At 35.3% G+C, this 19,924-nt stretch overlaps 1 protein-coding gene across 28 annotated transcripts in view; it reads left to right on the top strand.

Annotated features, from left to right (window-relative positions):
• RIMS2 (regulating synaptic membrane exocytosis 2) overlaps positions 1 to 19,924 on the top strand; it is a gene marked incomplete at its 5' end in the record, with an annotated part of 588,318 nt that overhangs the window by 278,373 nt on the left and 290,021 nt on the right. The window lies entirely within an intron of this gene.

The following is a 19,924-nucleotide window of genomic DNA, read 5'->3' as shown; positions in this document are numbered from 1 at the left end:
TTTTTCCAACTAGTTTTTCTGCTTCTTCCCTCAGCCCCTACCCCGTGTAGGAATCCCATTACGTGTATGTCCGTATGCTTAATATTTTCCTACACACCTCTGAGGTTCCTTTCTTTTTTTTTTCCCAGTATTTTTTCCCTCTGTTTTTTTTCAGAGTGGATAATTTCTCTTGCTCTCTGGTAGAGTACACTGATTGCTTCATCTGCCATCTCAAATTTGCTGTTGAGTCCGTGTAGTGAATATTCATTTTGGCTGTTGTATTTTTCAACTCTGGAATTGTCATTTCTTTTGTTTTACAGTTTTATGTCTCTCTTGAGAGTCCTTAATTATTGAGTCATTGTCATCATATTTTCCTGTGATTCTTTGACATTTTAAAAAAATACATTTTTAATAGCTTCTTTAAAATCTTTTTGTTAAATCCAACATCTGGGTTCACTCAGAGTTAGGTTTTTTGCCTTTTTTTTTTCCTGGTTTGGGGTTATGTTTTCCTCTTTCTTTGCATGCCTTATAATTTTTGGTTGAAATCTGGACACTTCGATGAAGTACTCTAATAGCTCTGATTTCTTATCCATTTTCCTGAGGATTGTCTTGTCTTTCTTTTCTTTTTTCTTTTTAAATGTCTCCATAGTGATATATGTCCACTGATCTCTCTGCTCAGTTTGTTTTACTCAAATGTGTGTGTGTCTGTGTGTGTATGTGTGTATATCCACCTTCCTGTAAGTCATTTCTGTGTCAGCGTGGCCTAATTGTTCACCAAAGATTTGGGCAGACGTCATGTTTAAGTGTTTTGACGTTGTAAGGCTTCTACCCTCTGCCAGCCAATCTGTGCATAATGTGGGGCGCATTCAAAGTTCAGCCAATTCTTCTGCGTGCTGTGTGACTCCAATTATATAATAACCCCGGGAAAGGCAAAACTATGGGGACAGTAAAAAGATTAGTGGTCGCTAGGGGTATGAGCAGAAGGAGGAAGGAAGGGATGAATTGGTGAAGCACAGGAGATTTTTTTAGGGCTTTAAAATTATTCTGTAGGATACTGCAATGGTAGATACGTGTCATTATACATCTATCAAAATCCATAGAATATGCAACACAAAGAGCAAATCCTATTATAAGCTATAGAATTGGCTAATAATGATGTGACAGTGTCAGCTCACCAGTTGTTACAAATATATCACACTATTGCAAGATGTAAATAATAGGGGAAATTGGGGGATGAGAGTGAGGGGATATGTGGGAACTCTGCTTTGAACTCAATTTTTCTGTAAAGCTAAAGCTACTAAAAAAAAAAATTTAAACGTGAAGAAATGATCACGACTCTGTACATATTCATAAAGACAATCCCAGACTAATATCAAAACAAACAAACAAAAATTCAGCAAGGTCTCAAGTCACTCTTAGGTTTTACTTCCTACCAGGCCCTTTGCCATCTCCCCCGAACATGATATCGTCTCCTAGTCAGTCTGAAAAGTGACTAGCTTTTTTCTGTGGGTCTCTCATTTCTCATGTCTCTCTGTAACATTTCTGGTTGGTCTTCCATTTACTATATGGGACTGCAGTCTTCGGGTAGCAAAACTGCTGATTTTCTATGTTTCCTATTGACTTTGTCTCTTTGAGCTGACAGAGCCATGGATTTTCTCCCCCACCCCAAATCAAGTAGGAAAGGTCTGGTAGCAGAGCTGTTGTTTTTCCCAGACAGCCCCACTCTGCTTAAACTATCGATCCTTCCTATAGACCCCTTCTTTTGTATGTGCTGTACCAGAAGAGCGTTATGGGAGCAATCCCAGGTAAGAAGGTAACAGACTTCTGTTGTCATTATCTGAACTTCTAGCAGTTTTTCTCTATTGTTTTTTTATGTGTCTTTGATTTCCATAGCCATGTAGTTGTTGTTTTTGATAAGGTTGTCCAGGCGTGTACTTGGTTTTATGAAGAGAACTAGTTGATGCTTCGTGACTAATCCAGAGGCACCTCCTTTGTCATGATTATGTGAGGGTGGGATTCAAGGCAGGGTTCAGTTGGGTAGTTTTGTTGTTTGTGAGTTTTAATTGGTAGGATGGGCTGTTCTGGAGGGTTGAAGATGCCTTTGCTTACATCTTGGCGGGCATGGTTAGAAGACTGCTCAGCTGGATTCTGAACCAATACCAGTTCCTAAGGAACTTAGTAGGACTTTTTATATGGTGGTCCAAGGCTCTCACAGAGATACACTTACAAAATACTGTTTATTTTGACCTAGCTTTGAGGTCATACAGCATCATTCCCATCATAGTCTTGGTTATAAACAAGTTCCAATAAATAAGTTACATAAAATGAAAGGGGTCTATAAAAGGGCATGAACACTATGAGACACAGTTCACTGAGGGACCGTCCTTGGAGTCTAGCTACCATAAGGGCTTTAATGTGTGATATGTAGTGTTTTTTTTTTTTTTAATTCCCATGAGTTTATTCACAAGCCTCTTCTCTAGACATTATTTTCCTCAATCTTTCAGTTTTTTTCTTTCTAGGCTTCTGACCAATTAGCCAAGTCATTAGCCTAAGACTGTGTACATATATATTTTTACCCATGGCACTTTTCTTTCTACACGAAGTGGATGACCAGATATATCATTTAAAGCCCTATCTAATAAAGGAGTTTTCCTCACTGATGTCTTCCAAGACCATCTCTGAGTGTGGGACAGCAGTAGTCTACTATTGAGTTGACCTATCTATGGAACCAGGCATGACTTTTGTCTCCTTTTTCCACAGTCGTAATGGCCCCTTAGATGGCCATAGATAGGAGCTGAGAAGGAGATGCTGATACAATAATAGTAGTTGGTGTTTAGGTCTGGGCCACCTACGCATGTACTTCATTTGTATGAAATGCATGCGTAGGTGGCCCTACTTATGCTCAAACTGGACGTATCACATCTGTTTTACAATGGATTGTTGTTTGACATGTCTAACCTTTTGATTTGTTAAGCCTAACAGACCCTAGATTATGTTGGGCACTTCTGGCCGTTTGGTCACTTGATTAGATCTTTGTCCCTACCAACGCCGGGAGCATACCAGGGGTAGTTTTTCAAGTAGTGTATAATTCTCCACTGCAGACTGCGTGGTCTTGATCTGCAAAATGTACATCCTGATTCCCCTATTGAGGCTTGCTATAAATTTCACATGGTGTCTTTTCCCACCATTGATGCTTCTAATAGCACATCTTCTGTTGCATCATATGGCCCAAGTGTCAGGGCTGCTTGCGCTATAACCTGAACTTAATCTAGAGCTGCTTTTTGCTCTGGGTTCCATTTGAAGCCAGCAGTCTTCTATAATTCTTGGTAAATGAATCAAAGCAGTATTCCCTAGTGTGGAATATGTTGCCTTCAGAATCCAGAGGCTGCCTACCAGGCATTGTGCTTTTTTCTCATTGATGGTAGATACAAGATATAATACTTTTTCTTTTGCTTTGGAGGGAATGATCTGCCATGCCCATGATCATTGGGTCCCCAAATATTTCTCTGATACTATGGGCTCCTGAATCTGTGTAGGATTATCTTCCATCCTCTGGAGAAGATGTGTCAAAACAAGGTCTCCATTCTCACCGATAGAGTGAACCAATGTGCTGTTGTCTGGAGTGTCCTTATGGTCTTGTTCTTTGGGGGCTGTATTGTGATAGAGGGCAGCAGAGTTAACAGTACCCTGGGGAAGACTAGGCAATTCTTGTGCATCCCAAGCATATGTGAATGTTTCCAGTCTTTCTTGATAGGGATGGGGGGAAAAATCACATTTACCAGTTCAGTGGTTTCATTTCTTATATATGAGTCTGTATTAGTTGTCTCTAGAGAGGATACCACATTGGCATAGCAACTTCGACTGGGGCTACCTGGCTGAGTTTATAGTACTCCATTGTCATGTTCCAGGATGTGTTGATGCTTGTTTTTTAGGCACCACCCTGGTGAATTAAAAGGAGGATATAATGTGAACCATCGTGTTTGCATCCTTTGTTTTTGATTTAATCTTTGCTGGTTGGGGAGGGCATTATCAGAAGCTTCCATATGACTTTTCCCACTTGATAGTTTTAACCCCACAAGCCAAGTAACATTGGTTCTTCCAAATACCAAGTCTGTCCGTTTGGAGACTGTGGCAGTTACTACTGTAACAACTGGATAACTTGGAAACAACACCTGTGAGGAAGTAAGGGCAGAAAGACTGGAGGAGAAGTTAAATTATGGACAGGTGCTTCAACTAAACCCACAGGAGTCTGAAGCTGGGGTAGATCTTCAGAGATGATCTAATTAAGGAAGGAGTCAGGAAGACTGGATATGGCTGCTTCCTGGGGGCCAAGGCAAGTCTTGGCCAGAGTATATTTCTAGGGTGAAGGACTCAACTATAAGCAGTGAGCATGCAACACTTGGGGCAGCTTGAGGACTGAGTGTAATTATAGATGGTATATAGCAGCATCCAGTAACATGTTTTTTGTCAAAGTTGTCCCCTTATTTTTACAAGAGAGATACAACTATTTTAAGCCTCTCTTACTCATATGCCCTTTTGAAGCTGAGGGAAAATTTTCTAGAAGTCTCCTCTGTAGACTTCTTCATATATATGTATTTTTCTGGGGTGTGTGTTTGTGCCATAGATGCTACCCATGCCAGTTCCCAACTAATCACTGACAATAGAGTTAGAATTAGCAAGATTGGCTTAGCGTTCACAATTCTAAGGGGATAAGAAATGACTGTTGGGGAAATAACCATTTATGCCTGCCAGAGATATTCATTGTAAGGATTATAATAATGCAAAAGTGGAGACAATTCATATGTCCAAAAATAGTGTGATGGAGCTTGCTTGTGCCAGCTTGTGAGAGCCAGTTGTGTGCATCTCTTCGCAACTCCACATTCAATGACATCATGTTGGTAGCTCAAAGTTGGCTGAAGTGGAAATATTTGCCCCATAAAAATAGACAAATGTTACAAAACAGGGCCTGTTTTTCTCCTAGAAAATTGGAAGATAAACATTAGATATCACTAATGTCTATTTGAAGTTTTGATAACCTGTGGAGACTATGGTAACAAGGAAAATTGTCCAGGATATAATGTAAACTTTTTAAGAAGCTTAATTAAAAATTACATGTGCTATGTTAAAATGACACGTGCATATAGAACTAAAAAGAAATAAGGATAAATTAGAAGTTTCATTTGTTAGATGTCTTATTGCATTTCATTATTAGTGATCACCCACATATACTCTCAGAGTACAAAAAAATATCATAAATATAATCTTTTATATTAGATAGGTCATGCTGAATTCCTAAAACATGTTAAAAAAGCTGTATTTATAACAACATTCATTTCTCCATAACATTTTCCTTATAACTCCATCAGATTTCTAGGGTGTTGAATTTTTATGGTTCATGCTTCATCTTCTCTCATATTTGCTTTAAGTTCAGATAAAGTTAAACTAGTCATTCACTTATATCTTCTTTTGGTATATATGGCTTACCCAGATGATATAAGTTCCCAGGATGTTTTATAAGTTGGTAATGAGCATTGAACACTGTAGCAGTCTTTTCAGGAAATTCTAAGACTAACATTGAATGGAACCAAATAGAACAATATTTTGTTCCTTGAGAAAACTTTAGACAGGCTGTTTAATGATTACTACATCCAATAGGTATAAAACATTTTTTGAATGTTGATATCAAAGTATAACAAGCAGGGGCACCTGGGTGGCTCAGTGGGTTAAAGCCTCTGCCTTCGGCTCAGGTCAGGATCCCAGGGTCTGGGATGGAGCCCCGCATCGGGCTCTATGCTCCGTGGGGAGCCTGCTTCCTCCTCTCTCTCTGCCTGCCTCTCTGCCTCTCTGTCAAATAAATAAATAAAATTTATTTATTTATTCATTTATTTATAATATATATATATTTATATTTATTTATTTATTCATCTCTGTCCTCTCTGTCAAATAAGTAAATAAAATCTTTTAAAAAAAAAGTATAACAAGCATTCTCCTAGTTGATTTATCTTTATTTTCTGTCACATACGATGCTATTTTACATTAAAGAGAGATTTCATTATATTATGAAATGGCCATTTGCACAAATTAAGTTTTCAAAATAAAGCTTTCCATCTCCAAAAGGTAAACAGCAAAAATGAATTAAGATTCCAGATTCAAATATTAGTTTGCATAATATTTGCATATTTTACATAATATTTAAAATAATAATTTTTTTTGGTATGCCAAATGAAAATTGTCCCTTCTCTGCCTATTTATTAAAAACTCAAATTTAAAAAAAAACAAACCAAACCTCAAATGAATGCATTTGTAGTGCTGGTATTACCAAACTGCCACATTGGATTGCATTTATCTGTGGTGAAAAAGTGTTTAAATAACATCTTTCAAACAAGACAACATTGATTTTGAGTTATAGGTTAGGCGAGTATATTCAAACACAGATAGGATGTTCTGAACAGTTTTATTTTTATCTCATAATTGAAAAGGTTGACATTCACTTTGACAGAATTATCCGAATGAAATAGTGAACAAATACACCCACTAAATGCAGACCAGTCTTTGCCTAATTTATTTTGAGTCATCTGGAATTATTTCTGTCACCCAATTATACTTAGTTATATTTTGAAAAAATTCTTGTCATTAAACTTTATTCTTTCCTCATCCTGTTTCTGAATTGGCTCAGTAAGGATAGTTTTCAGATGCCTCTCCCACACTCTCTTTCTCTTTCTCTCTGCTCTTTTTTTCTTTGTCTCTCTGCCTCCTGCTGTTTTTCCCTCCTGTTCTCCTTCTTTCTTCTCCTTCAGCTTCTCTGTTGCCTGTCCTCACTTCATGCACTTAACATTTTTGTGTGGTGTCTTCTGTCCCTATTTACTATACTTCAGGTATGCTAATAACTTGCATATCACTTTCTTTTAATCCAGCTCCCATTTAAAAGATAAGCCTATTTTATTAAACCACATTTTAAGGAACAGGTTCTATTAATGAAACTTCTATTGTTAGAAAATTAGAAGGGCTAGTACAGGTACTTTTTCAGTATTAGGCTACCTTGAGTGCTATACACAAAACGGAAAATATGTTATACAACATAATGCCTATTCCCCTCTCCTGCCCCTGACAATTCCCTTTTGGTAGACTTCCTATGAAATTAAGATTATATTTAAATGTGCATTTTGCCAACATGCAAGACATTTCACATCACATGCATTACTTCACATCATTTTAATTATATTAAGTAGCTAATTGGAAGTAATATAATGCAAAGAATATATAAAGTATATAATATAAAGGACATTATGTTTGAATTTACATGTTATTTGTTAGTAATAGCCATGATTGCCTTAGCTATTGAAAAACCTTATATCTGTTCAGAAAAAAGTATAACAAACTATTTAGTTCTATGAATTATAGTTGTCAGGGCACATTACAATTCATTAATATTATGAAAACATATTAGGAAATCCTACTTCATATTTTTAAATAAAATTATTGAATTTTATTCTATTTTTAATGGCTTCCAGTTGTTAAAAATTTTATAAATATGGTTTTTAAAATATTTGTAAGAATATAGACTCAAATCAACTGATCAATATTCACTTGTAAATGCCATGTAAAGATTAATAGAAGAAAAAGGAAAATTAGAATTAATCCTATATAGGAAGTCATTAAAGAGAAATAACTATTAGGTTTCAGATATAAGAATCCTGTTTAGGGGCACCTGGCAGGCTCAGTTGGTAGAACATGTAACTCTTGATCGCAGGGTCATGAGTTCAAGGCCCATATTGGGTGTAGACCTTACTTAAAAAAAAAAAATCTAGTTTAATGGAGAATATACAGTGTTGCTAGAGGAAAACCAATTTCTGCTAAACCCTCAGTGAAACAAACATTGTGATATCAATATTTTCTCAAACCCAACTTTTAAATTCTATTTAGTACAATTTAATTTAGGAAAGAACAAATTTTGCTTCATGCTTATTGCACTGTTGCTGTACTAATTGCTATATGTAAGATGAATATAGTACGATCCTTGAGAGAGAAGCCTTTACACAAACAAGAGCAATACAGTATGATGGACATGAAAATAGTTAAATATAAGACATAGATGTAATTCAGAGGAGGTAGAGATAATTCTACCTTGATTTATCAGGGAGGATTCTACAGAGGATGTGCTATGTGCACTGGGTTTTTAAGGTTTAAATAGAATTTTCCCAAACAATACATGGGGTGGAGATCGGTGGTCCTTCTACACAGTAGAATATAAACATTATGTCAGTAGGAACAACTTTTGTAGGAACAACTTTGGAGTGCTTATTATTTTCCAGAGCACGCTTGGCACTGAGGGGAGGAGGGCATATACAATGACAAAAAGGACATCTCACCATTCCATTCCATTCCATTCCATTCCTTTCCATTCCCTTCCTTTGCTTTCCCTTCCTTTCTTTTTTATTTCCCTTCCTTTTTCCTTCCTTCCCTCTCCTTCCTTCCCTCCCTCTCCTTCCTTACTTCCTCCCTCCCTCCCTCCCTCCCTTTCTTCCTTCCTTCCTCCCTCCCTCCCTCCCTCCCTCCCTTCCTTCCTTCCTTCCTTCCTCCCTTCCTTTTTTAGGAGAGAGAGCCAGAGAGTGCATGAATCAGGGGTGGGAATGGGGGAGGGGCAGAGGGAGAGAGAGAATCCCAAGCAGGCTCCACACCCAGCATTGAGCCTGATGTGGGCCTGAAATCGAGTCTGACATGTAATCAATTGAGCCACCCAGGTGCCCCTACACATTTGTCATTAAGAAATTTATAAATTAGTTTGAGAAATTTTTGAAATGAGTTTTTGTAAGTTGCATATACCTGCAACTTACAAAAACTCATTTTAAAAATTTCTTCTATATATACATTTTCTTAACTTTTTTCTCATCATTAAATCAATAATATCACCCCTCTTCTAAAACAATGAGTGACTGTATTAGGAAGGTTGTACTCTGGTACTAGATTGCCTGGATTAAAATCCCAGTTCCTTGAGCAGTTTTGTTTTGTTTTATTATTTTTTAGCTTATTGTTGTTTATTAACCTCATTTGCCACATCTGTAAATACATGTCATAATAATAGCATCTTTTCCACATGGTTTTTATAAAGGTTAAGTGAGTTAAAGTAAATATTTTAACATAAATAATGCCATACCAAAAGGACTCTTCTGACATTTGCTTTTCTGATTTAGTAATCATTTTACCTGTCAGCCTGATTCTTTGTAAAATCTTTCCAGGGACACCTGAGTGGCTCAGTCGGTTAAGCACCTGCCTTTGGCTCAGGTCATGATCCCAGGTCCTGGGATTGAGCCCCTCATCGGGCTTCTTGCTCACTGGGGAGCCTGCTTCTCCCTCTGCCTGCTGCTCCTCCTGCTTGTGCACGCACGCTCTCTCTCTCTCTGACAAATAAATAGATAAAATAATTTATATTTGACATACATTATCCCAGACATTTTGTGTTGTGAAGAATACTGAAACAATTATTCCAACTAAGCTTAAATATTCGGTACTTCAAGTTCCGATAGTTTCCTATATACATAGTGCCAACAATTTATCAATATTTTTTGAAACACTGTCAGTAAAGAGGGCATTTGCTTAATGGTTAATACTATACTTAAATTTTAACTCAAAATTTAAGTTTAAACTATATTTTCTATTACCAAGAAATGGATAAGTACTATCTCAATTGTATTCATTTGGCTATGTTTGGGGGAGTTAAATACATGATGTTTGGAAAGAAAAAAAGAAAGAAAAGAGAAGGAAATTTATAAGCCATTGAGGAGCTGGTATGCGTGATAGGTTTGTTAATTATCCTTTTTTTATAAAAAGACAGTGTGGTGTATTAGAAAAAGCGATGGATTGAAGACACAGGTGCCATTATAGGCTCTGCCAGTGACCCCATTGTAATTTTTGGAAGATTATTTAATTTTCTGGGTTTCAGTTTCCTCCCTAGAAGGAGGAAAGTGGACTAATTCAGTATTTTTAAAACTACTCTCAATGAACCACCAGCTATCTGTGCTAATGTTTTAAGAACTGCTGAAGAGGATATGAGGATATGGATGAACATCTGAGCTTCCATTTTGTTTCAGCCAAACTCTGTTCTTCACCAGTTTATATTTGGATATTTTGTTAGAAAGGAGTCTCTGTTGTGTAAAGAAGTGTAGAAGTGACTAGACTAGTTATTTTAATTCATCATTTTATTCAGTTAATATGTATGTTCCATGCACCACTCTGTATGCCAGAGTCTACAACAGTTTTGTTTTTTTTTAAAGTATAGAGAATGAGCTTCTTAATTGTTTTGTTTTGCTTTCCAACTAGACTCTATGTAACCTCCTTGAAGATAAATATCTTGTCTGTGTTCTTTTCTGTGGTATCCCAGAAATTTGCCTGAGACTTGGCACCTGGTAGGCTCTCAACAGATTTTTTTTAGTAAATCAGTAACTATATGGAACAATGAGTGAGTGAATGAATGCAACAATGTTTTTATGATTTCGTTTTGCTCCAACATTGTATGATTTCTCTGTTATATCTTAGCTTAAAAAGGTTGCTTTGGTTATAAACCTCAGGGTGTACTACATAATATCAAAACAAATGGAAGAATTAGTAAGTAAAAAACATAAAATTACAACTATTTATAAGAACAACATGAAGGGGCTCAATCGGTTAAGCATCTGCCTTCAGCTCGGGTCATGATCTCAGGGTCCTGGGATCAAGCCCAAGCCCCAGGTGGGGCTCTCTGATCAGCAGGGGGTCTGCTTCTCCCTCTCCCTCTGTGCATTCTCTCTCACTCTTGCTCTTTCTCAAGTAAATAAATAAAATAATTAAAAACAACAATAACACGGAAACAGTAAATAAGTAGACTTCACATAGAGTTATAGAAAGCAGATTCTTATGGACCTACTTTCCTGATTGTGAGAGACTGAGGTCATCTCAGTTCAGATTAAATTAATATATCCCAAATATTCAAATGTCAAGAGGAATACTTACTAAAATTCAAATAATTGATTTTTAAATAGTTTTTATTCTTGCTTACTGGTGTTGGATTAATTTTATTTTTAGCCGCTTTTCGGTAGCTCCTTAAAATTGTTTAAAATCCATTGCGAAGTAATTACTTAATCAAGAGTTATTTTTAATATCGTGTATAATTAGAGGCTGATTTGGATTATGTGACCTTCGAGTTACTAAATAGGATAAAATCTGTAGGATAATAATTCCATAGAATTTATTTTTAGCACAGGATTTAAGAATGTGAATTTTCGAGACAGACTATATGGATTTTTAATCCTGGCTCTATTATATCCTAATAATGTGATCTTGGGAAAATTACTTGAGCCTCTCAATTTTACATTTCTCACCTGCAAAATATAACCCTATTATCTAGTTTAAATGGTTATTTCTCACCTGCAAAATATAACCCTGTTATCTAGTTTAAATGGTTATATTGAGGGTTAAGATAATCATGTAGAGTGTGTATTCCAGTTACTACAAATAACTCCAAAACTTAGCAGCACGAGACAACCATTTTTTGAACATCATAATTTTATTTAATTTTTTCAGTTCTGAGGTCCACTGTTTATGCACCACACTTAGTGCTCCATGCAATACGTGCCCTCCTTAATACCCACCACCAGGCTCACCCATCCCCCCACCCACCACCCCTCCAAAACCCTCAGTTTGTTTCTCAGAGTCCACAGTCTCTCATGCTTTGTCTCTCCCTCCGATTTACCCCAATTTACTTTTCCTTTCCTTCTCCTCATGTCCTCCGTGTTACAGCATTTACTATGTTCATGGTATCTGTGGGGCAGGAATTTGAATAGGGCTTACTTGGCATGGACTGCTTGTCTCTGTTCATTCTTGTCTGGGAGCTCAGTGAGCGTGGGGGCTGGTGAGGCTGGAACAGCTGAGTCTCCTCAGGTATTTCTCTCTCTCTCTCTCTATGTGATCCCTCGACAGCGTGGCAGCCCCGAGGAAGTAGACTTCTTATGGATTCACAGCTTCCAAAGTACATGTTCTGAGACAATGTCAGAAGGAAACCATGCTGTCCTTTTAAACCAAGCATTTGATTGTTCTCTTACTACATAAAACAATTGATGTTATCCCACATCTGATGAAATTAGTTATGTGAGCTGATAATAAAGATCAACAATTCCCAAACGTTTCCAGTATGAAACATAATTCATACTCGGGTCATATTCATTTCCTAGTGATATAGATAATTTCTAATTACTGGTGTAGCTGCACTCCTGTCCTTTCTTTTTCATTAAAGAAATTGAGATTGACATTAGCATAGATGCAAATTTGAATTAATTCTATTTTGAAATTTACTTTTGTTAAAAAAATTAAGTAATTTGTAAACTACATTACTTTATCAGTAGTAGCGTTACTTGTGACAATTTACAACTGTGTTATAACATAATGGCTGAGTACTACTGATGTGGATCATGAAATAATACCCAATTACAGGTTGAGGGAAAGATTATTTGCTAATATTCTACTACTTAACATTTCCCAAGATATTATATATATTCATATTGGCAGCAGTAGTTTGATATATTCTCCTTTCTTTGCCAAGATTGTACATGTTGTTTTCCATTAAGAAAGAAAAAGCCTCCAGTAAGTAAAAATTTACTCTCTCTCTCAAGGTACAGTTTAAATATCACCTATAAACATTTCCTAAGTATTAATCTCTTCTTTTTCTGAATAATCAATAATTTTTTCATGAAATGCCACAATTTTGATTCAAAGAAGCAAATTTTTCCACATTATACTATCTTAGGACTAGAGATAATTCTTACCATTAAATGCTTATTGTTTAATGGTAACTTTTTTTTAGTGATACATGAAATAATGGTATATATTATAATTGATAGCAACTTAGATGAAATGAAATAGAACACAATGATGTATATTATATAAAGTTATGTTTTCACTATGTTATGCTGTGTTATATATTTTACCTATCTTTCTAGAATGTGAGTTTCTTGAGGTCCTATTTGTATCCACAGAACCTAAGAACAGTTTTACACTGTGCAATAATTGAAATGAATTCTAATGGATGTAATATATACCATCATTGTGTTATCATATATTCTTCTTTAATAACATGTGATTTACTAAAATTGACTAAAATCACGTGTTATTAAAGAGGAATATAGTAATAGCACCAAAGGAGCAAGATTTTAAAAAAAAAAACCAACACGCTAATTATGAATAGTGTTTATCTTTCTCTTTAAAGTGCTAATGTATTTTGAGTAGCTTGGTTTTGGTTCGGAGGTTGAAACTTGGTCTAAAGAATCTATCTGGCCCTTTAGGTCTACTGATTTTTATGTTTTGGTCCATATCTTTAAAATTTGCTGCTTTGGAGTCTGGCAGTGTATGAGGAACAAATTACCATAAACCTAGTGGTTTAAAACAACACGTATTTGCTATCTTATAATTTCTGTTATTCAGGAGTTTCAGCATAGCTTAGCTGTGCACTCTGCCTAGAGTCTCAAAGCTACAATAAGGGTATTGGCTGGGCTGTGTTCTTATCTGGAGGCTCAACCAAGGAAGAATCTGATTCCAAGTTCAGTGAAATTGTCAACAGTATTCTTGTGACTGGATACTACCAAAATTCCTAGATGGTACCCACAGTTCCTGAACACAGCCTGCTGTTCCTTGGCACATGGGCTTCTCATGGCTGCTTACGTCATCAAACTACCAAAGAAAATCTCTAGAGCAAATTGACTAGCTCTGCAGTCTTGCTAATGTTATCATGGGAGTGACATACCATCACCTTGTCATTTTTCCACCTTAATTAGGAGCAAAAGTGTGACCACCACAAGGTGGGGATAATGGGGTACCACCTTAGAATCAGTTTTCCATGTACACCCTAACAGTTGTTTCTGAAGCAACTCCATGGAACATAGTTGGAAAACCATTGCCTTAGAGAAGAATATTCACTCTATGTAACTTTTTTTTTTTTTAATTTTGAGTTTCCTTTAATACTGAACATTTTCTTTATGGGGGGGGGGGAAATACTTATACCTTATTATCAGTTTTAACCATTGCTTTATGAAGAAAAATGACCCTCCAGGAAGGTTTTGGCGTTATATCTCAAAATACAGTTTCCTGAAACACTTGCTCCATTAGAAGGGTTAGTATTGGAATTAGGTTTGTAGAAACTATGTTATATAATTCTTGTAAAGAAACATATTGTCATTACTATGTGAGAAGGACTCCACTCCAGAAATCTATTTAATTACATTAAATCTAGAGTTTCCCGAACTTGACTAGAGAACCTTTATATTACTTGACCTATTAACATTTTGCAGAATCAGTGTTCCAGGTTGGGAAATGCCAACATTTATAGTTTGACAAGTTGAAGAGGAGGGCAAAATATCAGGAAGAGAAATGAGAGGAAAAATAAAAGATTATAAATGAATTTTCCCTATCTATTTTAGAATGTTTAATTATTTCATTTTGAAAATGATGATGATACTGTCAAATGGGGATGACTCTACAATTTGCAGAAACTTTCATTACCATTATCATATTTAAACCTCTCAACAATCTGTGAGATATCACAATTAACCTCTTTTTATATGGATGAGGAAATGAGGCCTAATGTATTACTTGACTTGCCCAAGTCCTAAAATTAATAAAGAATGAAACAGATACTTTAGCATAGGTTTTATGGCTCTAGCTACAAAATTCTTTGTCACCACATGCTGTGACCTTACAATTTGGTTAAATTTAAAAATGAGGATATTAAATAATACTTTTATATAATATGCAATTTAATTGTAAAACCTGTGTTAATCTAAAGTAGTGAAAACAATGACAAACAGTTAATAAAAACTCTTGCACTCAGTGATTTAGAAAAAAGTGTAATAAATAGAATATTTGACCTTTTTTCTCTATGTATTCAACACAGAACACACCCCCCCCACCCCCCCACCCCCACAGTGTTGGATTAGTTTGTGTTTTACAGTAGAGGTAAGTGAAAGAAAAAATCTTAGCCTAAGATGTGAGTCTTTGTTTACTATTTTTGATCAGGTTTCATACTTATGTATGGTTAACTTATAGTAATAGAATCATTGACTATCAGAGTTACCTAAAATTTAGTGTGCTTTTTGTGTAACTTCCTAACTGAAGCATTGATTTTCTCTAAGTCATGCTGACAAGTGGTACTCTAGCCTTTTCTTTGAATTGTAAGAAGTTGCAAAGATAGTACACAGAGATCCTGTGTGCCCTTTGCCTCATGTCCTTCAATGATTTCATCTTGTATAATTATAGTACAATATCAAAACCAGGAAATTGACATCAATTTATATAGTTTACATAGTTTTATGACATCACATATATGGATTTATAAACCCCTGCTTTATAAAGATACAGAACTGCTATACCACCACAATGATCTTTGTTATGTTACTCCTTTGTAGTAACATTTTTCCTCCCCCTGCTCATCCCTAACCTCTGCTAACCACTAATTTATTTTTCATCTCTATAATTTTATTATTTAGAGAATATTGTATGAATGAAATCATATGGTATGTAACATTTTGTGACTTTTTTTCCCATTTTGCATATTGCCCTTGAGGTCCATCTATGTTGTATGTATAAGTAGTTTTTTCTTTTTTATTACTGAGTAGTATTCAATGGTATGGATATACCACAGTTTGTTTGGTCATTTGCCTATTGAAAGATATTTTGGTTGTTTCTACTTTCTAGCTATTACAAATAAAGATATTCTTTTTGGTGAAATTTCTCTTCATGTAGAGAATTTAGCATTTTACCACTAAGTATGATCCTAGCTATAGGTTTTTGGTTGATAATTTATTTGAGCAAGTTTTATATTCCTTGTTTTTTGAGAGATTTTTATTTTTTATCAGGATTTTTTTTCCTGCATCGATGAATAGGATCGTGTGATTTTTCTCTTTTAGTTTGTGAATATGATAGGTTGCATTGACTTTCAATATTCAGTCATCCTGGCATTCCAGCAATAAACCCCATTTGATCAGAGTGTATAATACTTTTTATATATTGCTGAATTCTATTTGCTAATATTTTGTTAAGTATTTCTGTGTTCGTGAGGGATTTTGGTCTGCATTTTTTTGTTGTTGTTTGCCATTTTCTTTCTTTGTATTCTGTTTCCTCTGATTTTTATTTCTCTGTTTTCTTTTTCCTGCCTTCCAGTGGGTTATTTGAACATTTTTTAAGAGTTGCATTTTGATTCATCTGTAATATTTTTCGAGTGTATTTCCTTGCAAAGATACATTTTTTAAGTGGTTGCTCTGGGTAATATATTACATATGCACATCACATCCTACTGGTGTTTACATTTTACTAGAGTGAAGTGGAGAAACCTTACATACCTTAAGTTCCTTTGCCTTTCCCTGTTTCTAATGTAATTTTCTTGAATACTTCTTCTATACATATCAAAAAGCACATCAGACAATGTATACTTTTTGTTTCAGACACCAAACTTAATTTAGAAAGCTCAAGAGGAAAAGAAAAGTCTGTTGTATTTACCCATATTTTTGCTTACCATGTTCTTTATTCCTTTTCAATATTTCCAGGTTTCCTCTTTTTTTTGCTTATTTTTGTTTCCAGAACTTTTCTTTAGTCATTCTTTTAGGGTAGGTCTGTCGGTGACAAATTCTCTTAGTTTTCTTTTGTCTGGGAATATCTTTATTTCTCATTCATTTTTGAGACATAATTTATCATGTTTAGAATTCAGGGTTGACATTCTTTTATTTCAGCAATTAAAAATATTGTTCCATTTTCTTCTGGCCTCCAAGGTTTCTGATCAGAAATCCACTGTCATTCGAATTGTTTTCCCTCTTTAGGTAAGGTGTTGTTTTTCTCTTGCTGCTTTCAAGACAGTTTGTCTTTAGGTTTTAGTTTGATTACGGTGTGTCTTGGCACAGATTTCTTTGAGTGTTTCTTGTTTGGGGATTAATGTAGTTTTTGAATCAGTAGGCTCAGCTTACATGTTTTAAAAAATTTGGGAACTTTTCAGTCACTATTTCTTTAAATACTTTTTCAACCTTAGATTTTCTTTCCTCTCCTTCTGGGACTACAAAGACATGAATTTTAGATCTTTTGTTATAATTCTTCAAGCTCCTGAGGCCTCACTTATTTTATTTATTTTTATTTTATTTTATTATTTTATTTTATTTTATGAGTCTACTTTTTTTTCAGATTGAGTGATTTGTATTCTGTTCTATTTTCAAGTTCATTGAGTTATTCCTCTGTTTTCTGCATTCTACAGTTGAGCTCATCCATTTGCTTTTTAAATTTCAGTATTTTTCAATTTTAAAATTTCTATTAGGTTCTTTCTATGTCTTCTTTTTCTTGTTCTGGAACTGGAAAGCCTAATGATACATTTTTGAAATGTTACTAAGGGAAGAATATTTTATTATCTTAGTTCTGCCCTTTGAAGCTATACAAAATAAGAATATTAATACTAACAGTCCTAGTGGTTGAGGACTATTTTCTGTATGATTTACATTGATTACTTTATCTAATTCTTAAGTATTTCTATTTTTTTACTCATTCAACAAATGTTTACTGGCTACCTACCATATATAACACTATTTTTTTTTTTTTGGTCAGTCAGATATTTTGCTTTGGCTTCAAATGGTTAAACAGCTTATCCTTTATTTACTCAGGAAAGAACTTCGTTTCTGCCTTTTTTGGTAGGTTGTAGACATTGGGAGAAAGAGAGATTATGAGCTGTGTTTTCATACCTTCACATAAACCAGCCAAGAATTTTCATTTAGGGTTTCTACACTTTGTTTAATTCAGTTTGGGGATTTATCAGTGCTTTTGTATGAAGCAATGTTATATTTTCAAAGGGTTTTCTGAGATATAAATACTCTTAACTTTTTGGGTAGCCATAAATTTAAAATTGTCAATTTGTGCCGTGAGAAAGAGGAGGAAGCACTTCTCTATTTTGTAGATTAAAGAATATTTTTCCCGGGACGCCTGGGTGGCTCAGTTGGTTAAGCGGCTGCCTTCGGCTCAGGTCATGATCCCAGCGTCCTGGGATCGAGTCCTACATCGGGCTCCTTGCTCCTCGGGGAGCCTGCTTCTCCCTCTGCCACTCTGTCTGCCTGTGCTCGCTCTCGATCTCTCTCTCTCTCTCTCTCTCTCTCTCTGACAAATAAATAAATAAAATCTTTAAAAAAAAAAAAAAAAGAATATTTTTCCCTACCAAGTGAATTCTGTGTACATTAGATAGCCCAACTTCATCATTCTTCACAAATAAACTTCTTACGAGTATTATCTCTAGTGGTTTTCAAACATTATTGAGATCGTAATCACCTGGTGGGTTGTTAAAAAACAGATTGCTAGGCCTTATCCACAGAATTTCTGATTACTTAAGTCTCGGCTGGTGCCTGACAATCTGGCACTTCTAACAAGTCCCGGGGTGATGTGGCTTATGCCATTTAGCATGTGAACCATTTGTCTACACACAATTTTTCTACTTCCTTGTCTCCCTTTGATTCTTCAGTTACTTGAACAGATTTTAATTTTCATTATTCTATCCTAAGTGTTTTCTCTAACATCCTCTGAGCTTCATGTTGCCAAATCAAATGCAAACTTTTCAGTTCCTTATCTTACCTACTATACAGAAATCATTCACCATAGTTACTTTCTCCTCCTGCTAAGGAAACTCCCTTCTGTTTGGCTTGGAGAAATCTATCTCCCTCCCTCCTTCTTTTCTTTCTGGCCTGCTCTTCAGCCTCTCTTTTTCTCAATCCAAATTCTAAATGTTAGAATGCAATCGGGCTTCTCTTCATATCTTACTTTACCTTCTGTTTCTAAGTGATCCACTTAGTCCTATCTGCATGCTGGTAATTCCAGTTTATGTCTGCAGGTTGGACTTTTCTTTGTTATAGCTTAACAAATTGATTTTTTATATGCCTACTTGAATAACTTATAAATATTTTGAAAAATACATCTAAAATCAATCACCATACTTAACAATTCTAAGATGCATATTTCTATCATTTTAATATATGTGAATTTTATAGTCAATGACATCTTAGATTCTATAAATAGATATTTCCTTCCTACCCCTTTCTAATAAAAAGTGCTCTTCCTCCAGCTTTTTCTATCTCATAAGTAGTCTTTCTTTCCATCCAGTTGTTAATGCCAGAAACTTGGGATTTATCCTTGACTCTTTCAGTCTTTCTTAGTTTCTTTTTTTTTTTTTTAAAGTAATATCTACACCCAACATAGGGCTCAAACTCATGACACTGAGATCAAGAGTCACATGCTCTACTGACTAAGCCATTTAAGGTGCCCCCTTCAGTCTTTCTTAATTCTCTTATTTCTACCTCCAAAACATCTCTCAGTTCCCTTTTTTCTTACCTTATTTGTTGCTGTCACCTTTGTTCCAGCCATAATTACCTGTCCCATGGGTTATTGCAAATGCCTATTAACCTTGGTGTCTTCCAACCCAATTTGAGTTAGTACTTAGATTCATCTTTTTAAAATGTAAATCAGTTCATATCAACATCTTGCTTAAAATCCTTAAGTGAATGAAATCCACAATCTTTAATACAGCATAAAAAGTCCTCTCTAAGCTGGTTTGCGCTGTCTCACCTCATTTAGAATTCGTTTTGGTTCAGACACACTGGTGTTCCATTGGTTGTTCTATAATACCCTGTTTTCGCTTCTTCCTGGGATGTTCTTACCTGCACTTTCTGTCTGCCTGTCTCCTTGCCTTTAGGCCACATATTTCATTTCTCATTTTAAAGATCATTTCTTTAAGGTCATTGCTGACCCCAAAATCTGCATTAGCTCTTACTATACTGTTTCATGGTGTTTTGAGAGTTCTGCCCTTTGCACTTATTATATTCTCTGGTAGTATACTCTCCTGTATGACATTCATGATTTATTTATTGTGTTTATCTTCACTCTGTTCTGTGTCTCACTGTTTTAGTCCTTA

Source organism: Martes martes (assembly GCF_963455335.1).
Source record: "Martes martes genome assembly, chromosome: 4".
Classification (NCBI taxonomy): Eukaryota; Metazoa; Chordata; class Mammalia; order Carnivora; family Mustelidae; genus Martes; species Martes martes.
The sequence above is the reverse complement of the archived record's forward strand: the minus strand, read 5'-3'. Positions and strand labels throughout refer to the sequence as shown.